Source organism: Botryllus schlosseri, chromosome 14, assembly GCF_051294905.1.
Source record: "Botryllus schlosseri isolate E-star chromosome 14, Bs_hap1, whole genome shotgun sequence".
NCBI lineage: Eukaryota > Metazoa > Chordata > Ascidiacea > Stolidobranchia > Styelidae > Botryllus > Botryllus schlosseri.
In genome coordinates, this window is record NC_137249.1 from 765,831 (window position 1) to 779,167 (window position 13,337).

Sequence of the window (13,337 nt, forward strand, 5' to 3'; positions counted from 1 at the left end):
TATTTTGAAGGCTATTTCGGGGTGGTTCCATTGCCTTGGTGAAAATTTAATGTATATTATCAGAATCAGTGCGACTGTAGCTTTCAAATAAGATCAACTTTATTTAATTTGAGCGCTCAGGTCGTCGTCTATGGGCTTAGCAATTACGCTCCCGTTTCATGGTATGAAGCGACAACAAATCTGCCGTTGTCGCTTCACTCGACCGTGACTCTCGTGCTGCCCATCTATCCGTAGGTTAGTTATCTATAGATTAACAGTCAACAGATCATAAATAATTCAATCTCGGTAGATGACATATATCCAAAACAGAATGACGCTTGGTATTGGGACATTCTGTCTCACTTTTGAAGCGCGCTTTCCATCCGTTCAACTCGTTGCACCTAAACTACTAAGATAACCTGGTGATGAGTTAAATGATCATTATCTCCGTAAAATATACAATAATTCCACCCTTTGTGAAGTCAATTTCGCTGAGCCCGAGGCATTTTATAGGTTAGTTATTGGAGTCGGCATGATGTTGCTCTTTGATCGATTATTGAAAATGAAGAACTTCTTGAAGGTACAGAACTTCAATATACAATTGAATAGTATATTCATATTGAAATTAATCCCTAATATTTTAGGCTGACACTCGTCAGGGATAATGGTCAACAACTAGCTGAGAATCGGAAAGAATATTGTATATCAACAATTGCATCACAAAATATGAACATGGGATTTCAAGTCTATAGCTACACGCTAGGTCGCTCACGGCTCCTGATATATAATTTATTCCTCTGCCTTTTCAAAGAGAGTAATATAAAAGTTGTAGGTTGTATTTAGGGCGACGCATGGACAAGGTTCTAACCAGGGTTCACTGCGACAGGTAATGGATGAAAACTGCAATTTTCGTCGCAGGCCTCTTGGGATTTTCATTTGTTCTGTAGATTAATAGGAGCAGATGTCTTTCCGTCTGCGTGGGCACCCCCTAAGTGCTTGTTAGAACCGAACTGTACAGGAAGAGAGGGGTATCATTTCTCAAATTGGCTCTTAGCACGAAACTTCTAAACCGAGCGAGATATTGATTGATGGATAGTAATTACGTCGCACGAATGTCTTCTTATTGATTTGATGAATTGCTTCGATGAATGTGCGATTAAAAAGTTAGATGGTTACGACCACGGCAATGTATTCACAAATCTAGCTGCAAATTGGTATCATGCTCCGCTGTGGACGCAACAAAAGCCAGTGAGTGCACCCTCTGCGTTTTCACACTTGTCGAAACTTCAAAGACCTGCGAAACTCTGGATTTCACGAAGTAACCAGCAGTTACCTAGCAATCCCTTTACTATCGGCGCAAAACCAGATGAATCAAAGCATTTCGAAGTTGGAGAAATCGCGCAGAAAGTCAAATAACAAAGTAAAACCACGTATGTGTGAACAAGCTGCGACTTGGCCCCTTCTTGCTGTAATTCAGACGCGAAATACGGACAGTATTGTTCTGCGAGATTGACCCATCATATCGGCTCATCTGAAACTCCCAGTCTAGAGTTAGCATTCAATACCAAGCTCATATTTGGTGATAAGATTGTCGATTTACAAAGTTCTTTTTAATTATCTACTATAGTTGCTGACGACGTGATACCTCAAAGATATGTATGCACCTCAAAGAGTCTCATCAACTTCCAAGTTTCAGAATAGATAAGTTACTCTCTTACTCTCAAAAAACAACTGATTTAAAACAGTTCACCATCTACCTCCGATTCGACACGCTCTGTATTGAACGATAATAGCATTGCTAATTAGCTCGCTAATTCGATCGACGCCAGATTCCAATACCACCGCCCGCACGCCATCGGCAATATAAGCCAGAACGATATACACATACACGTTTGCGATACATAATGCCCATAAGATAAGCTTCCCTTGTTTTGCCTGCTCCACACTACGAGGAGTACAAATTAACTTTGATTTACATCTTCAGCTTTTAGTTATATTATGGATGCACTAGCACATAAAACGATCTGTATTTAAATGTAATTCTGACCAGGTACTTCAAATGATTATCACGTCTTATCTACAGTGGAATACTCATTAGGTACGCAAATGGCTCTCCAGAGAAACAGAAAGTTTAAGTGGAGTAGTTTTCCACGTCATGATCTCACTTTATACGAATATCGATCGTAGAATGTCCAGATATGCTATTTACCGTTGATAGGAGATACATAACTTATATCGTGACTCGGTTTGATGGACGAGGAGGGAATTGTCCATTATCTTTCAAGTAGGCCAGAAATACGACCCGATGCTACCCGTAGTGACTATATTAGGTTGTAGGGATGGTGTGAACCTCTGAAAGGTTCGGGTTCGTGTGAACGCGAACCTTTTTGAAAGGTTCTGTGTGAACACGAACGTGAACCTCATGACGTCATATTGCTAATTCCAACCCTATCTTTCAATGAAGTGATAGCCTGTACAACGATACCTAGCGAAGACTCGGGTCACATAATGTCACATTGCTGAAGTACATATTGGCGATTTAAACGTCGCTAAATGTATCAACCGCGGTTATCAAAGGATATAATAATCTCATAAAATCAATACATTCCGTCGCTTTGCCAACAATTTCGACGAGGACTTACCAGGGAATATAAGCTTACGCCTTAACGGTCTTAGCCAGACCGGACAATGTGTTTGGAGTCCGAGTATTGCTACATTTATATTGAGCAGAGTATAAAACGGGTTTCTATCAGTGATGAGCATCGGAGCGGAGTCGGAGTGGATTCGGAGCGGAGTTTTGCCGATTTTGTGACAGTCTGAGCGGAGTCGGAGTTTACTACAGATATTTTATCGGATAATTTCGGAGTAATGTAAATTTTGTCTCCGATATCTTTGGATAGCTCTGACCAGAATACACTATTGATTATGATTACAAACCAAAACACAGACAGTTGACACCTTGTAAAGTTGTAATATGACGGGTAACATGCAAAAATGATTGCCAAGTGCATAAAAATGAGCCATCTGCACTGCAATTGGGGACTGGAGAGTAAACAATACTATGAGGCCAACCATATTATCACATGTACCATGTTGTACCATGTGTACCGTGTACCATGCTTTCCACAATTTCGGATACTTGACGAGATTCACCGGAGTATCTCGGCGTCTGGGATTGAGCTCTTCGGAGTCGGAGGAAGTTTTCCTCAGACACTAAAGTTGTCGGAGGGATTCGGAGTCTCGAAAAGCTCTATCCGCTCATCACTGGTTTCTATACTCGCTACCGATACCATAAACAGCAAGTTATATAACAGTAGCCAGCACCTTAATCGCACGGATTTGGTTTTAATGATGCAATAAAGATATGAAGTCAAGATTGATCCCGTACGCCCGCTCGATTTTTTACATCAGAAAACGATATCAATGTCATTGATTGGTTGAATAAGCATCATTCGCTGAATACGTATATCGCTCGTGATGTTGTGTGATTGAGGGTCTAGCGCACAGCAGAGAGTCACTAAATATTCACAAACGGAAAGCTGGATATTTCGAGAAATTTTTTGTAACAAAAAAGCAAGTAAAACTTTTGAGGTTGTCAAGGTGCATGCTCGTTTAGCGTTGATTTATTATGCTGCCAGCGCCATGCATAGAGTGACCCGCAGTTGAAATGCAATAAATTTGAACCAAAGATCTTATAATGAAGTGCAAATTACAATTTATTAAAAAGGTTCACAGTGCAGAACCTACCAAGGTTCTGTTGTGAATGCGAACCTCTAAATTTCCGAGGTTCACACACAGAACGCGAACGTGAACCTCACGTTCACACCATCCCTATTAGGTTGTCCAATTATGTTTTACTCACACAATTGAGTGACTCCCATAAACTATACGCTTATTACAACGGATTTCAAAGTCAGTCATTGGTCCAATTCCTGATGACTTCGTCAGGTTAATACACACCGGCACAACTACAACACACGCACGTCGTCGAAGAACAACTGCCGTATGATCAGGACGGAATACAAGAAAACGCATCGCTCTATATGCGGGGCCTGTAGTGTGGAACAGCATCTCGCCGGCTATCCGGCAGTTGTCGCGCATATCCATTGTTCACTTACAAATCGAAATACAAGCAATTTCTACTGAATCAATACTAGTTAGCCCTCAAGATTACCGGACCAAAATCTGACATATCGACCTCTCCTACCGACACCTGCAGCATTCATTTACGTCGCTTCCTTTTATGTTATCCTTTCTTGAATCCAGTGTGCATGCCACTGATACCTGCTGTATAGGCCAATGTGGGTGTCTGATTAAAAGACAACTCTTACCTTTTCATTATATCGCAATCTTGTGGTGTATTAATTAGATAATTTTTTTAATAAAATGATGATGATGACGAGGTAACAGGGTGATAATGATACAGATGATATCTCGCAAGCAACCCTACATAATCTAAAACTAACCACGACTTCAACCACTATCAGAATAATTGCAAAGTCCCGTCATTGTCGCCATTGCCTGCAAAGTAATGTCGCCTAGTATTGAAGAGATGAGATGTATGTTGCGTGACCAACTGATCTCAACTCATACTATAACTTAGGTCTAGAACGAAAATGGGGCGTGCTATAAGCCGGCAGCTTAGTATAGGAATAATATATAATTTGGACCTGGTGATAAATGACCAATTGAACATCGATCTCGAATCACCATGAATTACAAACGATAAACGAAAACAGCTGGCAAAGTATATTGTTACGCACGGAAGACTTCTTCACAATTGACTTGACACCGATCACTAATCCCATATCTTATAGCGAGGTAGGTCACAATCACAATAGATACGACCAATTCTGGAGTTCAATCTCGCCCTGATTTTCGTGTATTCAAATTTAAATCGTGGTTCATTATTCCACAAATTTATTCATGGATTGAAATGCTAAATCGTATATTAGCCTACATTACACGACGCATTCCAAAACAATGCATTCAACAGATTTCGGAATAATTAGGGAGATTGTTACGCTTCTCACTCCTGCTACGGCATGTACTACCTGTCGTTAGACATACATGGTAATTAATTCGCAGTGACCTTTCTGTAATAACTCTGAACTGGCATTTCCAATACTTATATATATCATGTACATGTATAACAGTACATTGAGAAATGAGTTTGATGGCCATTACGCCAAGAAACACTTTTGACACTGGAACACGCAGCGATAGCCTACACTACCTCACTATCATCATTAACCCTATCTCGTAACTTCATATCCCGCTTGCACCTTTTTCCTTTCTCTCGTCCCGCGCAGCAAATGTTGTAATGTGGTCGACATGCATTCACGCTGATGATCATAATAAAGACGCTGATTAGTTTTATTGTAACATGTGACCTAGTTCACTGTCAATGTCGCCGTATCGCGTTATATTGACACCCTCATCAGGCGGTATTAGTCTATGAAATTTCAAAAGCTCACTATCGCAGTTGGTCGTTATTGAAAACATGATGTAGTTTTGTCCATATACTATGAAACCGTAGAACAGCACCCCACTGGATTTTCACTGGCAGTATTGCACTGGGTTCTACAACTGCTGAAGATGCACATTTTGAAGTTCGCCATCGATGTTGATATGCTGGTGATTGATTCAAAGCGCAGGGCTATGCAGCACATGCCTATTTTAGCGCATTTTCTGATACGCCCGGAGCCGGATCAGTACTTTTTACTAAGAATAGGACATCCTTACCCTCTTCCACCCCGTATCAATAGTTAAAGTGAAGCGTTCATGGAAATAAACCAATGCTATAAGTCTGAATAGGCATGTCCACATTCAAGTCGAAATACAAGCAATTTATACTAAATGAATACTAGTCCGTCCTCAAGATTGCCGGACCACGACCTGACCTATCGATCTCGACTTCCGTGACATGCCACTATGGATGGTGTGAACGTGAGGTTCGCGTTCGCGTTCTGTGTGTGAACCTCGGAAATTTAGAGGTTCACGTTCACAAACGAACCTTGGTAGGTTCCGTACTGTGAACCTTTTTCATAGATTACAATTTTCACTTCATTTTAGTATCTTGGGTTGAAATTTATTGCATTTCAACTGCGGGCGACTATAATTATGCATGGCGCTGGCAGCATTAAAAAATCTCGAACACTAGACGAGCATGCAGCTGACAATGACCAAAATTTTGCTTGCTTTGATACAAAAGTTTGCTCGAATATTTAGTAACTCTCTGGTGTGAGCTTGACCCGCAATCAATCACACAACATCCAGAGCGAAATACACTACAAGTAGGTAGTTAGCGAAATTGATATCGTTGTCTGATGTAAAAAAATCCAGCAGGCGTACGGGTTCAATCTTGATTTCATACGTTTATTGTATCATGATAACCAAATCCGTGCGATTGGGGAGTTGGCTACTACAGTATAACTTGTTAATGGGCTAATATTGGTAGCAAGAGAAACCCATTTCACACTCTGCACGATATCAGCGTAGCAATACTCGAACGCCGAATACATTGTCCGGTCTGGTCGAGATCGTTAAGGCTTGCAAATCCTCGTCGAAATTGTTGGCAAAGCGACGGAAGATATTGATTTTATGGGATTATAATATGATTGCTTCAGTTGATACGTTTGGCGACGTTTAAAACGTCAATATATGTACTTCGGCATTGTGACATTATGTGGCCCGAGTCGTCGCTAGGTATCGTGTACAACTGTTGTACATGTACGTACAATGTACATTAATATAGGCAGACGTAACGCCGGAATTTCTACTCAAGTGAAAGTAGGACTGGCGGTTCACAAGTAAGTAAGTAAGTAGGTATTCTACGCCTATTTTTTCCTAAAAACTGAAACTGTCAAGTAGAAGTAGAAGTTGTCTAAAATAATAACAACTTAATAAGTATTATAAGTAGGCAAATCTACTTCAAAAAGGAGAAGTACTTGTTACTGACCACCTCTGAATATAGGCTATCACTTCACAGAAATGTAGGGTTGGGATTAGCAACATGACGTCACATGACGTCATGAGGTTCACGTTAGCGTTCACACAAAACCTTTCAAAAAGGTTCGCGTTCACACGAACCTTCACACCATCCCTACATGCCACCTCGTTTCTGTCGCTTGCTTTTCTATGTTATCTTCTTTTATATTTCAGTTAATGTGCCAGTCTTTACATCGCCTGGGCAACGGTGGGTGTCTGATTTCAAACACTGCTCCAAGTCGTTCGACACCTTCCTATCTTCTCATTTTATCGTATATTTTGTGGTGTATTGAACCGATATAAATTGCTAATAAACCGAATAGAATTACTTCACACACGGGTTGAGCTTGATCTTTTGAGTTTTTAATTTTCCGATTGCATTGTTTTAATCAATATGCAATACCAGTGGCGGCTCGTCCTATAGGGCAACTGGGGCATTGCCCCACCTAAAACTCTGTCCAATAACAATTCTTTACCATTTATAGACGCACAACAATCTATATATACCAAAATCACAGCGAAAATCGTATTCTTCTTGTCCTTTCGCTTGTAAATGCCCATATATAGCGAAGTCTCTGCGAAAATCAAATTCTCTTCTGTGTTTTCGCTTTGCGAATGCCTAGCCGGGGCATGCCCCGGTAGCGCTCATAACAAGCTTTCACTGTCTATTCTCTCAAAGCCGCGCACAATAAAGAAACGGTGATTTACTCTCTCCTATTCATAAAATTACCGAGCAACCGGGGCTCAATAGGTCTGTGCCCCTAAGGTGTGATGTAACAATCGTATCTATATCTGAACTCGGTTACCGTCATATGCGTTTAGTCGACCTTTGCTGGTATAGGTCGATTTTGATGGTGTTTCACACCATGAAAACTCTTGAAACTTGGTATGTCATGTCGTGATGGTGGTATTTAACATTGCTCCAAGTTTCACGGTTTCTACTTAAAGTTTAGGGTAGTAATTCCGTTTCCGAAGTTGAGTGTGTGCTGATCCGTCATGTATCGCAAACAGATTTTACTCGAAAGCCGGTATTGGTATCTATTGATTTTGACGATGTTCAATACTAAGATCGGTTATGACATTTGGCACGGTAAGTCTTAATGTTAGTATCGAACGCTGTACCAAGTTTTAAGTTTGTCACTGAACTATGTTAGTGGTAATTTCGTTTCCTAAGTCGAGTGAGAGCTGACTCGCCATTTATCGCTAACAGATTTTACGCAAAGCCGGTATTGGTCTCTATTGATTTTAACGATGCTCCTTACCTAGATCTGTCATGAGCTTTTGCACGGTGTGTTTTGATTTTAGTATCGAACGCTGTGCCAAGTCTCAAGGTTGACACTCAATGATTAGGGCAGTAATTTCGTTATCAAGGTCGAATATGGTAGAGATGTGCTCTGATCTGACACTTTAGCCTACAACGCATTGCGGATTTCACGCAAAAGCCGGTGTATCTGTGGTAACGTTAACCGTGTTCCATACTGAGATAGGTGACGAGATGATGATATCATTCTCATTTGCATTCAAATATTTACTTTGATATTATATTCTCCAATGTCAATTTCACCGTGAAATTGTGGCCTTCAAGCCATTTGCTTACAACCCCCTGTCAAGCGCGATAGCTATTTCGTTTTCGATGTCGGCAAACAGCTGATCACTTGATCAGCCTATTCCTCAGTAAATTTTACGCAAAATTCGGTCTGTTCGCATTAATTTTGACAGTGTACCATACCGAAAAGGGCCATGAGGCTACTTCTCGATGATGTCATGTAACAGTGTACTAAGTTTACGGCTTTCATCCACGTATATATTCGGTAATGTATTTTCCAAAGGCGATTTCGCAGCAGACCTATAGACAGTAATAAAACCATATGTGTCGTGTTACAGTCTCCAGTTTCAAGGCCAAAATCTCCTATGCTGTACCGAGACCGAGTTTCCGAGACTGCTATTCTTAGTTCTTCAGAATGATGTTTTTGATTCAATATGACAGGCCCAATGTATGAGATAACAATTGGGTATGGGTATGTGTCCGAACTCGTTGACCTTTCCAATTAGGCTTACGCAATCTCTCGAGTTATAGTCATTTCCATTTCTGCAGATAATTAGTCAGGTCTAGTGTGAACATGAACCGCGTTGGATCTTTGTTCCGTACGCCGTTTACGCAGTTACCACACTTCAAGTCACAGCTCATGCACCGGCAGACCTCTCGTGGCACATACGTTAAAACCACTGTTACCATTGTCGGGAAATTCATGCTACCGTAACATCATTAAGTTACTTGTTTACGTTGGAAAACGCCATTGTGACGTCATCTTGATAAAAAGTCGCTTGCAGCCCTTGCCCCACCACCCGATATTGTCACGAGCCGCCACTGTGCAATACCATCCTGTGAGTAGATAATATAATTATCGGAGTTTTTCGGATAGGATCACGGTCATTTCTAGAATCCGGCCTGGGAGTCGGACCAGAGCTTTAAAAAAACAGGATCGGAGTAGGATCAGAGAATTTATCGATCTGCTTCGCTCTATTGCGGGATCGCAGAAATTTATCCTCGTTCCTAGCCTCCCCACTGAAACCACGAGTATGAATGGACACTGGACAGACAGAATGATTACTGATTAGCGTCGGCCAGTCGCATCTGAATCAATTCATTAGGTCTAATAATTCAATACGAGTAGTGGGGATTAATTCTTTTTTGAGGACTGAAATTACCACGCTCCTTGCCACTAAAAGTTAACTTATCAACGGATAAGTAGAATTTCAATAGTATATTCCATGAGTGGAGCCTTGACACATCGATTGGTAATATCGCAGCATACAAAAGATGTAATACAAAGTTACGCACGTTAGCGGAAATGGGATATCTGTGAATTGGTGATGGATCCACCGCATTGTCACAAAGTGCAATGAAATAGGTACGGATGAAAAATATCAAAGTATCTTTGATGTGATGTAGAACTGGCGCTGTATATTTTGTGGTCGCTTACAGAGTACATATTTCAACTCTCCTCGTCATTCAACTTTTATAACGTGACAATCCATGATATCCATTCAGAATCGAATCACTCAGGTAGTCGATTTCGCCCGGCCGTAACCACCATGTATTAGCTAATTTGACAGGTCTCTGTAGATATGATATTACCGGTATATTCCATTCACCAGACACGACCTCAACCTCGTCTCGACTGTCAACTATGACACAGAACCACATTCACATTAATTGAACCATAGTGTGTCAAAGTAATGAGACAGTAAAGTGACAGACCGTATGACAATAAGCTTGAATTAGGCAAACCAAGTCGGAAACAGGAGAAATCTTTTGTCAAAAAGACTCCGCGGGCGATCAGCAACAGTATCAGCACCGGACAGGAATGTTTGCCGTGCGACTTAGCACTTCAATCCCAGTCTCGTCATGATTAACATAAATCTCAAAAGATCAGACAGAGATTGTTTATCTTTTTACAGCTGGACTTGCCCTGTCGCTAAACACCATCATGTCGGTTCTTGGAGGATTAATTTTTAAATTACACACACGGTCGTAGAGGCTCGTGCAACGATACCTAGTGGCTTCTCGCGGATCTGAATGATTGCCGATTAGGCAGAGATCATCCATTTACGCTGTACCCAATCGATAGATTTATTCTAAACTCTATCTGCATCGCGTGATAGTTTGACGTATTCTACGCAAACGTCCAAATATATCGTTTTCAAGGAAGCGTATGCAAATTGGAGGATTAAAGTTTTGAGTGATATGAAAACGTTTATCTTGTTAGTTTATTCCAGCAACAGCACTACTATCATCATGAGAGTGACGATCATAATTGAACACATGAACACTGGACGTGGACACTGGACAGTTATGTGCATCTAACGTAAAAAATTGCGTTAAACAAGGGAATGAATTGTGCAAAACACTGAATTCCTTCCTTCTTATAGATAAAATTGAATGAGGCGCTTTTAAGCATCGTCATAGAGCAGTGGTTCTTTAACTTTTCACACCGCGACCCAAATATGAGTTTCGTTTCATTTCGAGACCTAAGCCTCACGCATCGACATATCGACATGAATGCATTTTTAACGTTAGTGTGCTACGTGTTTACGGGCATGTATAAAATAGAGAAGTCGCATACGACCATAGCTTTACAGCAGAGGTCTCAAACTCAAATGTGCTCGCGGGCCAATTTCCTACTTTTTGATGGCGCCGCGGGCCGCAGCACCAATAATAGGGGAATTCAATGTATTTCAAAGTAGAGGTCTTATTTCCGGGGTTCGAGCATAGGCCTACTCCTGATAACTAGGCTACATTGATCATGTCAATACCGAAGTCAAACCAGTCGGTTGCAGCTTGCGGTGCTCCTCGCCTGCTCCCAGACGTCATTGCTGCGTCACAATAACAAACTCACTTACAATGCAACATTCGGGGCTTCTTTAGAGGAGTTCCAGTACCACGAGAAGAATAAATTTATATTTTCGCAAACCGTAGCGCGGTAGTTTTCGAATGATATCCGTTTTATCAAATTTCATGCTCGACAAGCCGGTCAAAAATTACCGTCAAATTGCCTTTGACCAAATGGAAAGTGTGAAGTACACCAATTTCACTGAGCCGTGAGATTTGCTTGTGTCCACGCCATACAGGACATATAGGACAAGGACACCATGGTTTGCTGCGTGCGTGATTGTACCAAGTCACTGCATTCCGAGTCACAAAAGTCCTTCTCTGATTGTAACGTTTGACGCGACGAGTACGAGTAATTCCACAGGTCGCGCCCAAGTCCAAATCACAATTTTCGGTCACGAATCATCAACGGGTCATTTTTTACCATCATAAACAAGTAATGTCACGTGCTCATGCTCTTGCACTGCGTGGTAACTTTTGATAGTGATGTATTAGTGAAGTTAGATGAGTAGTTCTAGAGCGAATTTTAAGTTCTCAAATAAATAAATAAATTGGTAGTTAAATATTGTCGAATATACTTCGAAATCCAAAATATCGTCGGGGGGCGCACCAAATGGTCTCGCGGGCCGCGTGTTTGAGACCTCTGCTGTACAGCAACGTGGCGCAATGCAGTTCTATGAAACATGTGCGACACAATCTGACACATGCGGTTTTAACCTGGGTGCATTATCATCCTCCGTAGGCCACCTTTGTACTACGGAGCTCATATTGCAAGAATGAGACTTTTCGGTGCTGACCATTTCAAAGAACGGACATATAGTATAGATATTGAAGGTTGGGCCAACCAGCAACTGTCATTCTGAGCCACGGTTTTATCGCATTTATCCGGTGTTTTTCGCACTGCATTTAGACCGAAACTTATTGCCTTCATGTGTCCGGCGTTAAAAGGGCAGCTTCCAAATACCGTTGCAGCTTAATACAACTCTGTGCTCTCCAACATGAGCGACGGGCATAGTTACCACAAAAGAAATAATATTTTATTGGAGAAATACAAATACAACAAAAAATATCATGATCATCAGCACTTTTATTCTATTTTGAACTATGAGCTGTGCACCAGTGTTGGGATGACTCGAGTCATGACTTGACTCGAGTCACCTTTTTCGCATGACTTGACTTGACTCGGCGTATCAAAAATGTGGATTGACTCGTGACTCGGAGCAAACTTCACGAGTCAAAATCAAGTCATGAATTAATCGGTGTCGATAAAAATCACTGTATCTTGCATATGTTCGGATTGTTCGCGAAACGCTGGTGTAACCCGTTAGAGCGATCAATCATTCAATGATCGTGCGTTTTACTGAGCCCCCAATATTCTCTCACAAATAAATTGACCACAAACGAAGTGATCGAAGCTTACAGCTTACGTTGCCGTAAACTAGTAGTACAGTAATATAATAGAAAATTATCTACCTTAACCAAACCTCTTGTTTTATTGATTTTGAATTCGAATATGGTTTATATTAGGGATGGTGTGAACGTGAGGTTCACGTTCGCGTTCTGTGTGTGAACCTCGGAAATTTAGAGGTTCGCGTTCACAACAGAACCTTGGTAGGTTCTGCACTGTGAACCTTTCTCATATATTACAATTTTCACTTCATTATAACATCTTTGGTTCAAATTTCATTGTATTTCAACTGCGGGCCACTCTATTCATGGCGCTAGCAGCATTAAAAAGCAATACTAAACGAGCACTTTGGCAATCTCAAAAGTTTTACTTGCTTTGTTACAAAGGTTTGCTCGAAATATCCAGCTTTTCGTTCGTGAATATTTAGTGACTCTCTGCTGTGAGCTAGGCCCGCAATCACCCAACATCACGAGCGATATACGTAGTCAGCGAATTATGCTTATTCAACCAATCAATGAGATTGATATCGTTTTCTGATGTAAAAATGTAGCAGGCGTACCGGGTCAA